At 47.9% G+C, this 14,400-nt stretch overlaps 1 protein-coding gene and 1 pseudogene across 2 annotated transcripts in view; both read left to right on the top strand.

Moving 5' to 3' along the window:
• LOC309553175 (histidine--tRNA ligase, cytoplasmic-like) overlaps positions 1 to 14,400 on the top strand; it is a 246,276-nt gene that overhangs the window by 87,500 nt on the left and 144,376 nt on the right. The gene's annotated exons all lie outside the window — the stretch shown is intronic.
• The window catches only part of LOC309554608 (dead end protein homolog 1-like), a 115,113-nt pseudogene continuing 106,234 nt past the window's right edge, over positions 5,522 to 14,400 (top strand). Inside the window, exon 1 of the transcript in view lies at positions 5,522 to 5,612. The product of the transcript in view is annotated as a dead end protein homolog 1-like (transcript). The remainder of the gene's footprint in view (positions 5,613 to 14,400) is intronic.

The following is a 14,400-nucleotide window of genomic DNA, read 5'->3' as shown; positions in this document are numbered from 1 at the left end:
ATAATTGGTATCAGTGGGAAGAATAGTGCCCCATCCTTGGCATCAGTGGAGGGAATATTGCCCCATCATTGGTATCAGTGGGCAGAAAAGTGCCCCATCATTGGTATCAGTGGGAGGAATAGTCCCCCATCATTGGTGTCAGTGGAAAGAATAGTGCCCCATCATTGGTGGGAGTAATAGTGCCCCATAATTGGTATCAGTGAGAAGAATAGTGCCCCAACATTGGTATCAGTGGAAGGAATAGTGCTCCATAATTGGTATCAGTGGGCGGAAAAGTGCCCCATCATTGATATCAGTGGAAAGAATAGTGTCCCATCATTGGTATCAGTGGGAGGAATAGTGCCCCATCATTGGTGTCAGTGGGAAGAATAGTGCCCCATCATAGGTGTCAATGGGAAGAATAGTGTACCATCATTGGTTTCAGTGGGAACAATAGTGCCTCATCATTGGTGTCAGTGGGAACAATAGTGCCCCATAATTGGTTTTAAGGATAGGAATAGTGCCCCATCATTGGTATTAGTGGGAGGAATAAATAGTGCCCCATCATTGGTATCAGTGGGTAGAATAGTGTCCCATCATTGGTCTCAATGGGAAGAATAGTGCCCCATCATTGGTGCCAGTGGGAAGAATAGTGCACCATCATTGGTGTCAGTGGGTAGAATAGTGCCCCATAACTGGTGTCAGGGGGAGGAATAGTGCCCCATCATTGGTATAAGTGGGAAGAATAGTGCCCCATCATTGGTCAATGGAAGCAATAGTGCCCTATCATTGGTGTCGGTGGGAGGAATAGTGCCCCATCATTGATATCAGTGGGAAAAATAGTGCCCCATCATTGGTGTCATTTGAGGAATAGTGCCCCATTATTAGTATCAGTGAAAGGAATTGTGCCACATCATTGGTGCCAGTGGGAGGAATAGTGCCCTATCTTTGGTAACAGTGGGTGGAAAAGTGCCCCATCCTTGGTATTAGGAGAAGGAAAAGTGCTCCATTATTGGTATCAGTGGAAGGAAAAGTGCCCCATAATTGGTATCAGTGGGAGAAATAGTGCCCCAACATTGGTATCGGTGGAAGGAATTGCGCCCCATCATTGGTATCAGTGTTCGGAAAAGTGCCCCATCATTGATATCAGTGGAAAGAATAGTGCCCCATTTGTATCAGTAAGAGGAATAGTGCCCCATCATTGGTGTCAGTGGGAAGAATAGTGCCCCATCATTGGTCTCAATGGGAAGAATAATGCTTCATCATTGGTGTTAGTGGGAAGAATAGTGACCCAGAATTGGTGTCAAGGGGAGGAATAGTGCCCCATGATTGGTATTAGTGGGAAGATAAGTGCCCCATCATTGGTGCCAGTGGGAAGAATAGTGCACCATCATTGGTGTCAATGGGTAGAATAGTGTCCCATAATGGGTGTCAGGGGGAGGGATAGTGCCCTATCATTGGTATAAGTGGGAAGAATAGTACCTTATCATTGGTATCAGTGGAAGGAATAGTGCCCCATCATTGGTATCAGCGGGAAGAATAGTGCCCCATAATTGGTGCCAGTGGGAAGAATAGGGCCCCATCATTGGTACCAGTGGGAAGATCAGTGCCTCATCATTGGTGTCAATGGGAGGAATAGTGCCCTATCATTGGTGTCAGTGGGAAAAATAGTGCCCCATCATTGATTTCAGTTGGATTAGAAGTGCCCCATTATTGGTGTCAGTGAGAGGAGAAGTGCCCCATCAGTGGTGTCAGTGGGAGGAATAGTGCCCCATCATTGGTATCAGTGGGAGGAATAGTGCCCCATCATTGGTATCAGTGGGAGGAATAGTGCCCCATCATTGGTGTCAGTGGGAAGCAGTGGCGGCTGGTGCTCAAAATTTTTTGGGGGGGGGGGCGCAAACAGAAAAATTTAATGGGCATTGCTTTGTGGCGTGACTTTGAGGTCACACAAGTGTGAAAGGGGCCTTCAGTAATCAAGTTACAAAAATATGTAGCAGAAAACAAATTGGCCTAAAATGTTAAAAAAAAAATAGATTTTTTAATTTTTTTTGGGAATGTCATATAGCACAAAGTGAAAAATATTGTTTTTTTTTTCAAAATTGTCGCTTTTTTTTGTTTATAGCGAAAAATTAAAAATCGCACAGGTGATCAAATACCTCCAAATGAAAGCTCTATTTGTGGGAAAAAAAGGACGTAAATTTAATTTGGGTACAGCGTCGCACAACCGCGCAATTGTCCGTTAAAGTGGGGCTAAAGTGGTTAAAGTGTATTTAAACACAAACATTACATTTCTCTTATTTGCTCCTCTAAAAATACAATTAAAAGCATTTTATTTTGTTGGGCAAAAAATAAATAAAAAATAAAATATTCATGCAGCCAGGAATCTTGTGAGCTGATAACTTTATGAGCATTCTGAACTGTTATCAGTTAGCATTGTTCCCTGTTATCCCCATGAACTACAAAACACCTCCCCGTTATGAAGAAGAGAAGGAGGCCTTACCTCCATTTACAGATTTTAATGAAACAATTTTCTTCTGTAAATGAGTCCCTATTAATTGCATGCATTTAAAATTTGTGTGGTTTTACCTTTTACATTCTCTTTAAATGCCTCCAAAAAGTAAAAGAGGAAGTCTGATTTAGAGTTTAGAGGAGTTCTAAATGCAAAAAGTTTTAAATGCATCCAATTAATAGGACCTCATTTACAAAAGAAAATTGTTTAATCAAAATCTGTGAGTGGAGGTAAGGCCTCCTTCTCTTTATAACAGGGGGAGGTGTTGTGTAGTTCATGGGGATTACAATGCTAACTGATAACAGTCCAGAAAGCTCATAGTCATGTAATGGCCCATACTGGAAGGATTTTGCAGGAGTGGTAACAAACTGAAATCTCAGCAACTCACTGCAATACACAGAGGTAGATTGTAGATGTTTACCTAGGGTTCCAGGGACATGGTCCAGGAAGTGTCAAATTTAACAGTGCTAAAATCTCAGCAACTCACTGCAATACACAGAGGTAGATGTTTGTATGGGTTCCAGGGACATGGTCCAGGAAGTGCCAAAGCTAACAGTGCTGAAATCCCAGCAACTCACTGCATGTAAAGGGGTAGATGTTCACATAGGGTTCCAGGGACATGGTACAGGAACTGTCCTACCTTAACAGCACTGAGATCCCAGCAACTCACTCTGCCCTGCAGAGAGGTGGATGTTCACATGGGGTTCCAGGGACATGGTCCAGGAACTATCCAATGCTAACAGTGCTGAAATCCCAGAAACTCACTGCCATGTACAGGGGTAAATGTTCACATGGGATTCCAGGGACTTGATCCAGGAACTGTCCTACATTAACAGTGCTGAAATACCAGCAGCTCACTGTCATGCACAGGTGTTGAATTTCACTTGGAGTACCAGGATTTTCACATGGGAGAACATGGTCCAGGAACTGTCCAAAGCTAACAGTGCTGGAATCCCAGCAACCTACTGCCATGTACAGGAGTAGATGTTCACATTGTGTTCCAGGGACATGGACCAGGGACTGTCCTACATTAACAGTACTAAAATCCTAGCAACTTACTGCCACGCACAGGGGCAAATGTTTACATGGTGTTCCAGGGACTTGGTCCAGGAACTGTCCAAAGCTAACAGTACTAAAATCCAAGCAACTCACTGCCATGCAAAGGAGTAGATGTTGACATGAGGTTCCAGGGACATGGTACAGGAACTGTCCTACCAAGAGTGCAGAGATCCCAGCAACTCACTGCCACACACAGGGGTAAATGTTTACATGGCGTTCCAGGGACATGGTCCAGGAACTGTCCTACCAAGAGTGCTGAAATCCCAGCAACCTACTGCCATGCACAGGGATAGATGTTCACATGGGGTTCCAGGGATATGGTCCAGGAACTGTTCTACCAAGAGTGCTGAGATCCCAGCAACTCCACACACAGGGGTAAATGTTTACATGGTATTCCAGGGACATGGTCCAGGAACTGTCCAGCCAACAGTTCTGAAATCATAGCAACCTACTGCCATGCACAAGGATAAATGTTCACATGGGGTTCCAGGGACATAGCCTAGGAACTGTCCTACCTTAACAGTGTTGAAAGCCCAGCAACTCACTCACACAGGGGTAGATTTTCACATGGGGTAGCAGAGACATGTTGAAATAACTAACACTGTGCATGACAGTACAACCCATCTGATTACAGAGCTGAAAAAAATTGATAAGGCAGAGATGTATAATTGTCATGTAATTTATGGCTGTGTTGAGGATCATTGCATGCATGCCATCCCCTGCATCCCCTGCATAGGGTAGAAGAGAAGGGATGGAGCTCAGCATACACAGGGTGCAATGACTCTTCCAGGACTCTTCTATTCCTGCAGCCATGTGATCGGTAATTATTTTTGCTCCATCCCAAACAAAGGATCATGAGTGGTACAGGAAACTTACCCCAGCTGGCTGCGCTGCTGCTGCTACACCGAGGCTGTGCTCCTGTGGCTGCTCTTCAAAGGGATCCCCAGCACAAAGTGAATACATCCAAGCCCTGTGTGCTCTTCTATCTGCCAGCACTGACAGTGTGCTCCTCTATCTGCCTGCACCGGCAATTTGCCCCTCTATCTTCCTGCACCGGCAATGTGCCCCTCTATTTGCCAGCAATGCCAGTGTGCAGCGACGGCTGACGTCGGACATCCTGGACCAATCACAGGACAGCAATGGAGAGTGGGAGTGTTCGGGGCGCATCGCTCTGCGCCCTGAGGACACTGTAAAAGGATGCCAATCAACTTACAAGAAAGAGGCACATGATGCCAAAACTCCCACTCCTCTCCATAGCCAGCAATGTGTCCGGCGCCCCGCTGCCATTAAAGGTACACTTTTTTTTTTTAATGCTGATGTTACAGGGACTAACCTTGGGGGGGCAGCGCATCTGCGCCCCCTATTGACCAGCCGCCACTGGTGGGAAGAAGAGTGCCCCATCATTGGTATCAGTGGGAAGAAAGAGTACCCCATCATTGGGCCGCAGTTTGGCGACTATTGCTCTAAGTCTAAGGCCTCTTGCACATAGACACCTAAATATGCCACATTTTTAATACATTCAGGTGTTTTTTCTTTTATTGATTTAAATGCACCCCCTGTTTATCATTGGATTGTACACACTCTCCCTGCATATAGCTCAGTAAATAAACATACAGAAATCTGTACTATTGTACATGTACACAAAAATATGTGAACAAATGCACTTAGGACACAACCCAAAGAAAGCTGGAATCATTTCTATCCATGTTCATGCATAAGTGCGAATATGCACATGCAAATATGCAGGGATTTTCTGGCACACATGTGATGTTCATACACCAGAACTATGTGCAAACATCCCAAAATACTTATAAAATGGAGCAAAGACTCGGTTTAGGTGTGAGCAGAGCCAAGTCAGGAAAGCTGGGGAGTAATCCTGGCCCCTGGGAGGGCTCTCTGAGTGGGAGGAGACAGGAGAACGTCTGGGGCAGAGCAGCGCTGTGATTGGTTGAAGAGCACAGCCCCGCGCACATGAAGTCTAGTAGAAGAGCTCAGCCACATGGAGAGAGTGGATCAGTCTATGATGATGATGGCCAGTAATGAGATGAACGCTGACAGTGAGGTATGGACTCCTCCTACACATTATTATCTCATGTATTCTTACAGGATTCCGTGTTTTCTGCTCTGATCACCTTCTAAGTAGATGAGCTGACATTGGGGTAATCCTGACTCCTGGTCTGATCTCAGTAATGACATGGAGCTTGGATGAGTTTCTTTTTTCTACACTCTGTCACATGCTGGGAAAGTTGTAATAAATCTTTGCAATCCTAGCAGCAGACTGTGTATACCCCCATATCAGGGGCTCTGTGTAATGATTGCACCCCATAAATAGCTGCAGCCTGCTATAGATTTGTATGAGAAGGGTGATGTCTCTGGAAGTCACAGCTGGTGTCTTTCCTGGAGGATTTCTTAGAAGTGGAGCTTTTCTCCAGATCATTCTTCAGACAACTTCTAGACAACAAGTGCTGCTGATAGGATCCAAGGAGCTCCATGGCTGGATATGCTTTCACTGTTGCCTTCAGATGTACAAGGGTTGCTGTCATGTTCTGTTTTTGTATCGGTTCTAAGATTTGGGCGCCGGTTCACATGTGATGACAGACATTGCATGTGATTCACACCACACTGCTCTGCAAATCGCATGTGATGTCTGTGCGGTGCAAATTCAGCCATGCAGATTGCATTCGGACACAACTCGCACAGGACCCCTTTTTGGGTCTGCATCAGAATTGGATAGCATGGGTGTTCACACCTATGCGATCCAATTCATGTCCGGAACGACAGTTCGCTCTGCAATATGCAAACTGATCTGTGGGTGTGTTTACTTTGTATTGACACCGCCAGCAATTCACATAAGGCAGAGTGAACTGCCTGCGAGTTGAATGCGATGCAGGAACCTGCAGTGGATTTGCAGGGTTCCCACTAGGGCTGCAACTAACGATTAATTTGTCTGTCGACTAATCTATCGATTATTTTTACGATTAGTCGACTAATCTAACGATTATTTTTATTTTATTTTTTTTGCTTAATTTAGTGTTTTTTTGATTAGCTAATTAATCCTGTAATTAATACAGACCCCTCAGTAAGCCCCCCTCCCACTACAGACCCCTCAGTAAGCCCCCCTCCCAGTACAGACCCCCACAGTAAGCCCTCCCACCTAGTACAGACCACTTAGTAAGCCCCCCCTCCCAGTACAGACCCCCCAGTAAGCCCTCCCACCCAGTACAGACCCCTTAGTAAGCCCCCCTCCCAGTTCAGACCCCTCAGTAAGCCCTCCCACCTAGTACAGTATGTACTGGGTGGGAGGGCCTACTGAGGGGTCTGCACTGGGAGGGGGGGCTTACTAAGGGGTCTGTACTAGGTGGGAGGGCTTACTGAGGGGTCTGTACTGGAAGGGCGGCTTACTAAGTGGTCTGTACTGTACAGACCACTTAGTAAGCCCCCCTCCCAGTACACTAGTACAGACCCCTCAGTAAGCCTTCCAACCTAGTACAGACCCCTTAGTAAGCCCCCCCTCCCAGTACAGACCCCCCAGTAAGCCCTCCCACCCAGTACAGACCCCTTAGTAAGCCCCCCTCCCAGTTCAGACCCATCAGTAAGCCCTCCCACCTAGTACAGGGCTTACTGAGGGGTCTGCACTGGGAGGGGGGGGGCTTACTAAGTGGTCTGTACTGGGTGGGAGGGCTTACTGAGGGGTCTGTACTGGAAGGGGGGCTTACTAAGTGGTCTGTACTGTACAGACCACTTAGTAAGCCCCCCTCCCAGTACACTAGTACAGACCCCTCAGTAAGCCCTCCAACCTAGTACAAACCCCTTAGTAAGCCCCCCTCCCAGTGCAGACCCCCCCAGTAAGCCCTCCCACCCAGTACAGACTGTACTAGGTGGGAGGGCTTACTGAGGGGTCTGCACTGGGAGGGGGGCTTACTAAGGGGTCTGTACTGGGAGGGGGGGCTTACTAAGTGGTCTTTACTGTACAGACCACTTAGTAAGCCCCCCTCCCAGTACAGACCCCCCAGTAAGCCCTCCCACCTAGTACAGGCCATTACAAGCCGGTGTAGCGCCGCAGCTGGGTGATCGGGGAGGATGGCGAATGTGTTGCGGCAGAAGCTGTGGCAGTACAGGGAGTACAGGGGTGATGGAGACGGTCAGCGCTAGGGCTGCACGATATTGGGGAAAAAAGTATATTGCGATATTTCGTTTTTAACGATATATATCGCAATATTTCTCCATTTAGTCTCCGGAGGAGGGATCAGTTAGCAGTGCTCAGCTTTCTGCCAGGGGATCCACCACACTCCTAGAACTTCTCCCGCCCGAGCCTTCTGTCGGAGCCAGAGTGTAGAGGAAGCGGGCTGTCGGTAGCAGCCTTTGTCCCGCAGTGCTCCTCCGCCATGCTCCGGACGTCTCCCCCCTCTCCTGCTGCAAACACTGTTCCGCCGCCATGCAATCCGCCCCGTACTCCAGCCCTCCCTCTTAGTCAACAGCCGACCATTACTCCGCCCTGCTCCGCCCATTGTCTCTCCATTGAAAAACATTACAGCCTGATCCCGCCACCGATGCAGCCAGGAGAGACAATGGGCGGAGCAGGGCGGAGTAATGGTCGGCTGGATACTAGAGGCAGAGCTGGGAGGGAAGTGTGGGACGGACGCAGTCACTGTAAGTCCTCCTCCTCCCCTGAGTCCCGACTTCTCCCCGCTCTGCCTAATGCCTGAATATCGTGGCTTCGGCGATATGAATATCGCCCGTGCCTGCAGAACGATAGTCGATATCACATCGACTATCGTTCAGCCCTAGTCAGCGCTCACCTCTCGTCTCCGGCGGGGGAATTTCACCCGGCCGGCAATGCTTCAAGCGGCGGCCGGCCGGGGGCGTGTGACGTCACGCGTTGATGCGTCGACGCTTTTTCCGCACGTCGACGATTTTTTGTAGTCGACGTAGTCGACGCGTCGTGGCAGCCCTAGTTCCCACATCACATATGTGTGAACCATGACTAAGGCTGGCCATATATTATGCAATTTTCTTATTCAATTTCCTTTAGATTTACCTTCAACTATGTAGTAAAAGGGCCGGTCTGATTCAATGCAAATTGAAAGTGTTTAGGTTTGACCTCATATTATTTGATTTTGGTCAGTGTACCTTTAATGGCAGTGGGGCGCCGGACACACTGCGGCTATGGAGAGGGGTGGGGGTTTTGGCATAATGTACCAGTTTCTTGCAAGCTGATTGGCGGCCCTTTAGAGTGTCCTCGGGGCGCATCACTCTGCACTCACAATTGCTGTCCTGTGATTGGTCCAGGACCGACGTCTGACGTCGCCAGCTGCACACTGACATTGCTGGTGCAGGCAGATAGAGGAGCACATTGCCGGTGCAGGCAGATAGAAGAGCACATAGGGCTCCCTCGTCCTCCCTGCAGGCACACTGCAAGCTGTGGGAAGCACGAGGTAATTGTTTCATTGATCATGTGCTGAGACATAGGGTGATGATGCCCATCTGTTGAGCACTGACAGGCCGATCAGGATCGCTGTGTGATGTTGTGGGGCAGAGCTTTCCTCTCCAGGGGGTGAGTGTAGGTTCTCTCAGCAGCCTTAGTTAGATCTGTGTTTGGATGTATTCACTTTGTGCTGGGGATCCCTCTGAAGAGAAGGAGCACAGCCTCGGTGTAGCAGCAACGTAGCCAGCCGGGGTAAGTTTCCTGCACCACTCATGATCCTTTGTTTGGGATGGAGCAAAAATAATCACCAATCACATGCCTGCAGGAAGAGAAGAGTCCTGGAAGAGTCATTGCACCATGTGTACTCTGAGCTCCATCCCTTCTCTGCTACCCTATGCAGGGGATGCGGGGGGGGGGGGGGGGTGCAGGGGATGGCATGCATGCAATGATCCTCAACACAGCCGTAAATTACTTGACAATTGTACATCTCTGCCTTATCAGTTTTTTTCAGCCCTGTAAACAGATGGCTTGTGCTGTCATGCACAGTGTTAGTTATTTTTAACATGTCTCTGCTACCCCATGTGAAAATCTACCCCTGTGTATAGCAGAGTAAGTTGTTGGGATTTCAACACTGTTAAGGTAGGAGAGTTCCTAGGCTATGTCCCTAGAACCCCATGTGATCATTTATCCTTGTGCATGGCAGTAGGTTGCTATGATTTCAGCACTCTTGGCTGGACAGTTCCTGGACCATGTCCTTGGAACACCATGTAAACAATTACCCCTGTGTGTGGAGTTGCTGGGATCTCAGCACTCTGGGTTGGCCAGTTCCTGGACCATTTCCCTGGAACACCATGTAAACATTTACCCCTGTGTGTGGAGTTGCTGGGATCTCAGCACTCTTGGTTGGATATTTCCTGGACCATGTCCCTGGAACACCGTGTGAATATCCACCTCTCTGCAGGGCAGAGTGAGTTGCTGGGATCTCAGCACTGTTAAGGTAGGACAGTTCCTGTGCCATGTCCCTGGAACCCTATGTGAACATCTACCCCTTTACATGGCAGTGAGTTGCTGGGATTTCAGCACTGTTAGCTTTGGCACTTCCCGGACCATGTCCCTGGAACCCTAGGTGAACATCTACCTCTGTGTATTGCAGTGAGTTGCTGAGATTTCAGTACTGTTAGCTTTGGACAGTTCCTGGACCATGTTCATGGAACCCCATGTGAACATCTACCCCTGTGCAGAACATAGTGAGTTGCTGGGATCTGAGCACTGTTAAGGTAGGATAGTTCCTGGGCCATGTCCCTGGAACCCCATGTGAATATCTACCCCTGTGCATGGCAGTGAGTTGTTGGGATCTTAGCACTGTTGAGGTAGGACAGTTTCTGGACCATGTCTCTGGAACCCCATGTGAACATCCTGGCACCCCAAGTGAAAATCCACCACTGTGCAGGGCATAGTAAGTTGCTGCTCTTTTGGATTGTTAGCTTCGGAGAAAATCAAAATTCTTTAACATTTTAGGCCAATTTGTTTTCTGCTACATATTTTTGTACCTTGATTACTGAAGGCCCCTTTCACACTTGTGTGACCTCAAAGTCATGCAATTTTTTACTGTGTTTTTTTTCCACGAAGAAATGCCTATTACATTTTTCTGTTTGTGCCCCAAAAAAAAAAAAAATTTTGAGCACCAGCCGCCACTGATTTTGGTAAATCTAAAGGAAAAATTAACAAGATAATTGTATAATGTATGGCCAGCCTTAGAATTCTTCTAAAAAAATAAAAGTGTGTGTGGAAATATATATATATAATGTAGATATCTCAAGATATATCTACAGTATAATCTATAAACAAGTGTATGTCTATAATTTTGTATAACGTTCCTATTTCACACTGCAGCATGTCCTCATGGGTGCTCAACCTGTGGCTCTCCAGGTGTTGCAGAGCTACAAGTCCCATCATACCTCTGCCTTTGGGAGTCGTGATTGTAACAGTCAGCCTTTCAATGCCTCATTGGACTTGTAGTTCTGCAACACTTGGAGGGCCACAGGTTAAGCACCCATTGAAACCATATTACTGCAGTGTAAACCAAGTATATCTAAAACACAAAACCTTTGTTTTTCTATTGTTCATTGACTGAAGCAGTTCTCTCTGATTCATATCAGTAGAGTTATACTGCCCCCTACAGGAGTAGGACACTAGGCAGGAAAAAGTTCTGGCTACGCCTATGGGCAGTCCCGGAGGGTACACCCTCTCTCTTCCTGCATAGGATGTCAGTTTTAATCTGCCTAGTAAGGAGTAAGGACCTAGTTCCTTGCTGGGATCTCTGGTCCTGGCATATAAAGTATTTTTTTATGTAGAATTTTTTTAGCCTTTTTTTCTCCGGAACTTTTTTCCCTTTGAGATCTTCAAGCAATTATGCTGGGCTGGGCAACAGACTGGACCCCCATATCCAGTGGTCACCCCAGTCTGGCCAGCGAGCGCATGCAGGCCTTAGCTCCGCGCTGGGTCGGCCACGACATAGTCCCACTTGTGATGGGTGGAGTCCCAACACCGCAATTTGGTGTTGGGCATGTCCCTCTTGCTCTGGGGGAGCTGTTGGACCAGCTGGCGCAGGGTCTGCATTTTGTTTGCGATGCCGCGCTGGTCAAGGCTCCCTTGTATAACACCTTGTCGTTTTTGGCGGTGGTTGACTGGAGTCTACTTGACCGGAGTGTTGGTCTGCGGATCAAACTTCTAAGAAGGTCTTAATGGATCTCCCTTTTCAGGGGGATCGCCCGTTTTGGCGCTGCCCTGGATGACAAAGGCTGTCAGGGGTGAGGGCCTTCGTCGCAGTCGGGGTTCCTCCCTTTCGGCTCGCAAACAGTTTCTTCGTCCCTCGGGGACAGTCGATGTGGTGAAGTCCTTCCAAACTTCCGCGTGGGTTCCAGACGACCCTGGTCTGGCGTACATGGGTTTTTTTTTTTTTTTCCAGACCTACGCACAAGGCCTACGTGGCCTGAAGGTGCTTCCTCTCCCATCTAGGGGGTCGAGGACCTGCGGCTGGCCCGAATCCCAGGCTGACTGAGTTCAGGCGGTCATGCGGTCCAGTTGCAAGATCGAGTTTCGATCCGGTTATTTCCGGTAAGGTTTTTCCCTTCCAATGTGCAGCTGTCTCCGGATCGCTTACAGGCGCTCTGTGGGGCAGTTCAGGCTCTGGTTCAACAAGCTGGACCTACTGTGTTGGTTCCGTGCAGATCACAAATTCAAGTTGGTATTGGTTTGCACAGTGGTGGCTTCTCTTCATAAGGGGGCTTCCTGGCCTCCATAGACATCAACCTGCCTATCTTCACGTCCCGTTATGTTCTGGACAGCTACTGGTTCTCCGTTTTTTGCAGTGGGGAAGGATCTCTTGGTTTGTGGCGTTACCCTTTGGTCTTGCTTATGCTTCTAGGGTCTTCACGAGGGTGTTGGCTCCGGTCCTGGCGCTATTGCAGCAGCGGGGCGTATCGGCCCTGGTTTCCTGGCCGCTCTGCTTTTCCGTTTGGAGTCCCCTACGGTGCTGACAACGAAGTTGGTTGTCACCGTGGCAGGGTTCGTACGGTCCTTGAAAACCTGGAAAAGTTTTGGAATTTGTACATGACACTTTCCAGGCCTGGAAAGGTCATGGAAACTTAGGAAACACACTAAGGTTTTGGAAAAGTCATGGAATTATTTACTGTGGAGGAGCGGGGAGGAGCAGGGAGCGGATGCTTAATTATTTTAATTTATTATTTTATTCTTCCTAATGTTATTTTATTGCCAGTGCCACATACTATTTACTTCGCTTCCGGGTCCGCGCTGTCACTGGCCAGCAGCAGCCGAGGAGATGATCGTGAACCAATCAGGCAGCGGGGAGGGCCGTCCGCGGTTTGCCTGGAGACACTGTGACTGGCCAACAGCAGCAATAACAGCCGGGAGATAACAAACCAATCACAGGCAGCGGAAGCGTCACTGGAGGGAGGGCCGGCCGCATGATGATGATGACGCGGAAGGGGGCGGTAACCGTTTTCTCGAGAGCACATTTGTGCTCTCGAGAAATCAGCGGATGAATATGCTGAAAACGCTGAATATTCAGGCAATATGACCTTTATCAGCAAATCCAACAGTTTCCGCCGTACTGCAAAAGAAAAGAAAGATTCTCTGCTGAAAATTGAAAAACAGATTGATGAGAAGCTTTCAGAAATGAAAAATTAAATGGTGTTGATTGTTTTTTGGCAATGTTTAAGTTAACTTGTTAAAGACTGTTATCGGGTCAATTTATGGCACTTTAAGTTCAGAACAGTGTTGCTGGACACTTTTTTTTTTTTTTTAGTTGCTTCCTCTTGATTTATGTTATATCTCCTGTGGATTACGTTAATCCATTTCTAAGCGGTTCTCAGGGTTTATGTTATGAAACATTGTTACTGTGCAAGCGTTATTTAAATAAATATTTCATATTCCACTGTACACTACAAAGATTGTCATTTATATTAGTAAAAATATGCTGGGTGTGACATAGATTTTCTTCTTATTTAACATGTATACATAGACATTTCATAAAACATTAGGTCATGAATATTTACGTAAAGTCATGGAAAGTCATGGAATTTTATTGGTGAAAATGTGTATGAACCCTGCCGTGGGAACTCTAGTGGAGTTCAGGTGGGCTCTGAACCTTCAGAAATCATCCTTTCCATGAGACTGGACTTTCTGAGTCTGACTTTGGTCTTGTCCTCTGTCAGGGTTTTTCTCCCTCCGGGGTCAAAACTCTTGGCACTTTAGACTGCAGTCGACTGTTGCTGTTCCGCACATGGTCTTCTCTTTGGACCTGCATGCGAGTTCTGGGACTGATGGTGTTGTTTTTCAAGACAGTCCCTTTCGCTCAATCCCTCTGGGGATCCCTAGGAGGCACTCCTTCTTGAAGGTGACTGGAATCCAAACTCTCTGGACTTGCGGATTCGGCTGGGCCGGGTGCCCAGGGAGTCTTGCTCTGGAATCCTTCCTCCCCGTCTACTGGACAATTGTCACCATGGATGCAAGCTTGTCCGGGTGGGGAGGAGTCCTTGGCAGGTTTTCTGCTTTGGGAGTATGATCCCTGGAGGATCCAGGTTACCGCTTATTGTCCTGGGGCTGAGAGCGTTCCAGCTTTGTCTAGTTCACTGGATCGGGCACCTGCAGCTGTCCGGTGCACTTTCAATTGACTACGCCGCGACCGTGGCTTGTGTCATTCACCATGGGGGCAGCATAAGTGTCCTTGCTGCCTTGGAAGTGATGTTTCTTCGTTGGGCAGAGCGCCTTGTTCCGGCTCTATCCGCTGTTCCCTTTCCAGGGGGGAAACAACACGATTGGTAGGCGATTTGCCTCAGTCAACAGGCCCTGGATGCAGGGCAATGGTCCCTTCATCCGGAGTCGTTCCAGCAGTTGTGCCATT

The sequence above is a fragment of the Pelophylax lessonae genome, assembly GCF_965119305.1.
Source record: "Pelophylax lessonae genome assembly, chromosome: 4".
In the NCBI taxonomy this organism is placed as follows: domain Eukaryota; kingdom Metazoa; phylum Chordata; class Amphibia; order Anura; family Ranidae; genus Pelophylax; species Pelophylax lessonae.
Note: the sequence above shows the minus strand (reverse complement) of the source record. Positions and strands in the feature narration are given on the sequence as shown.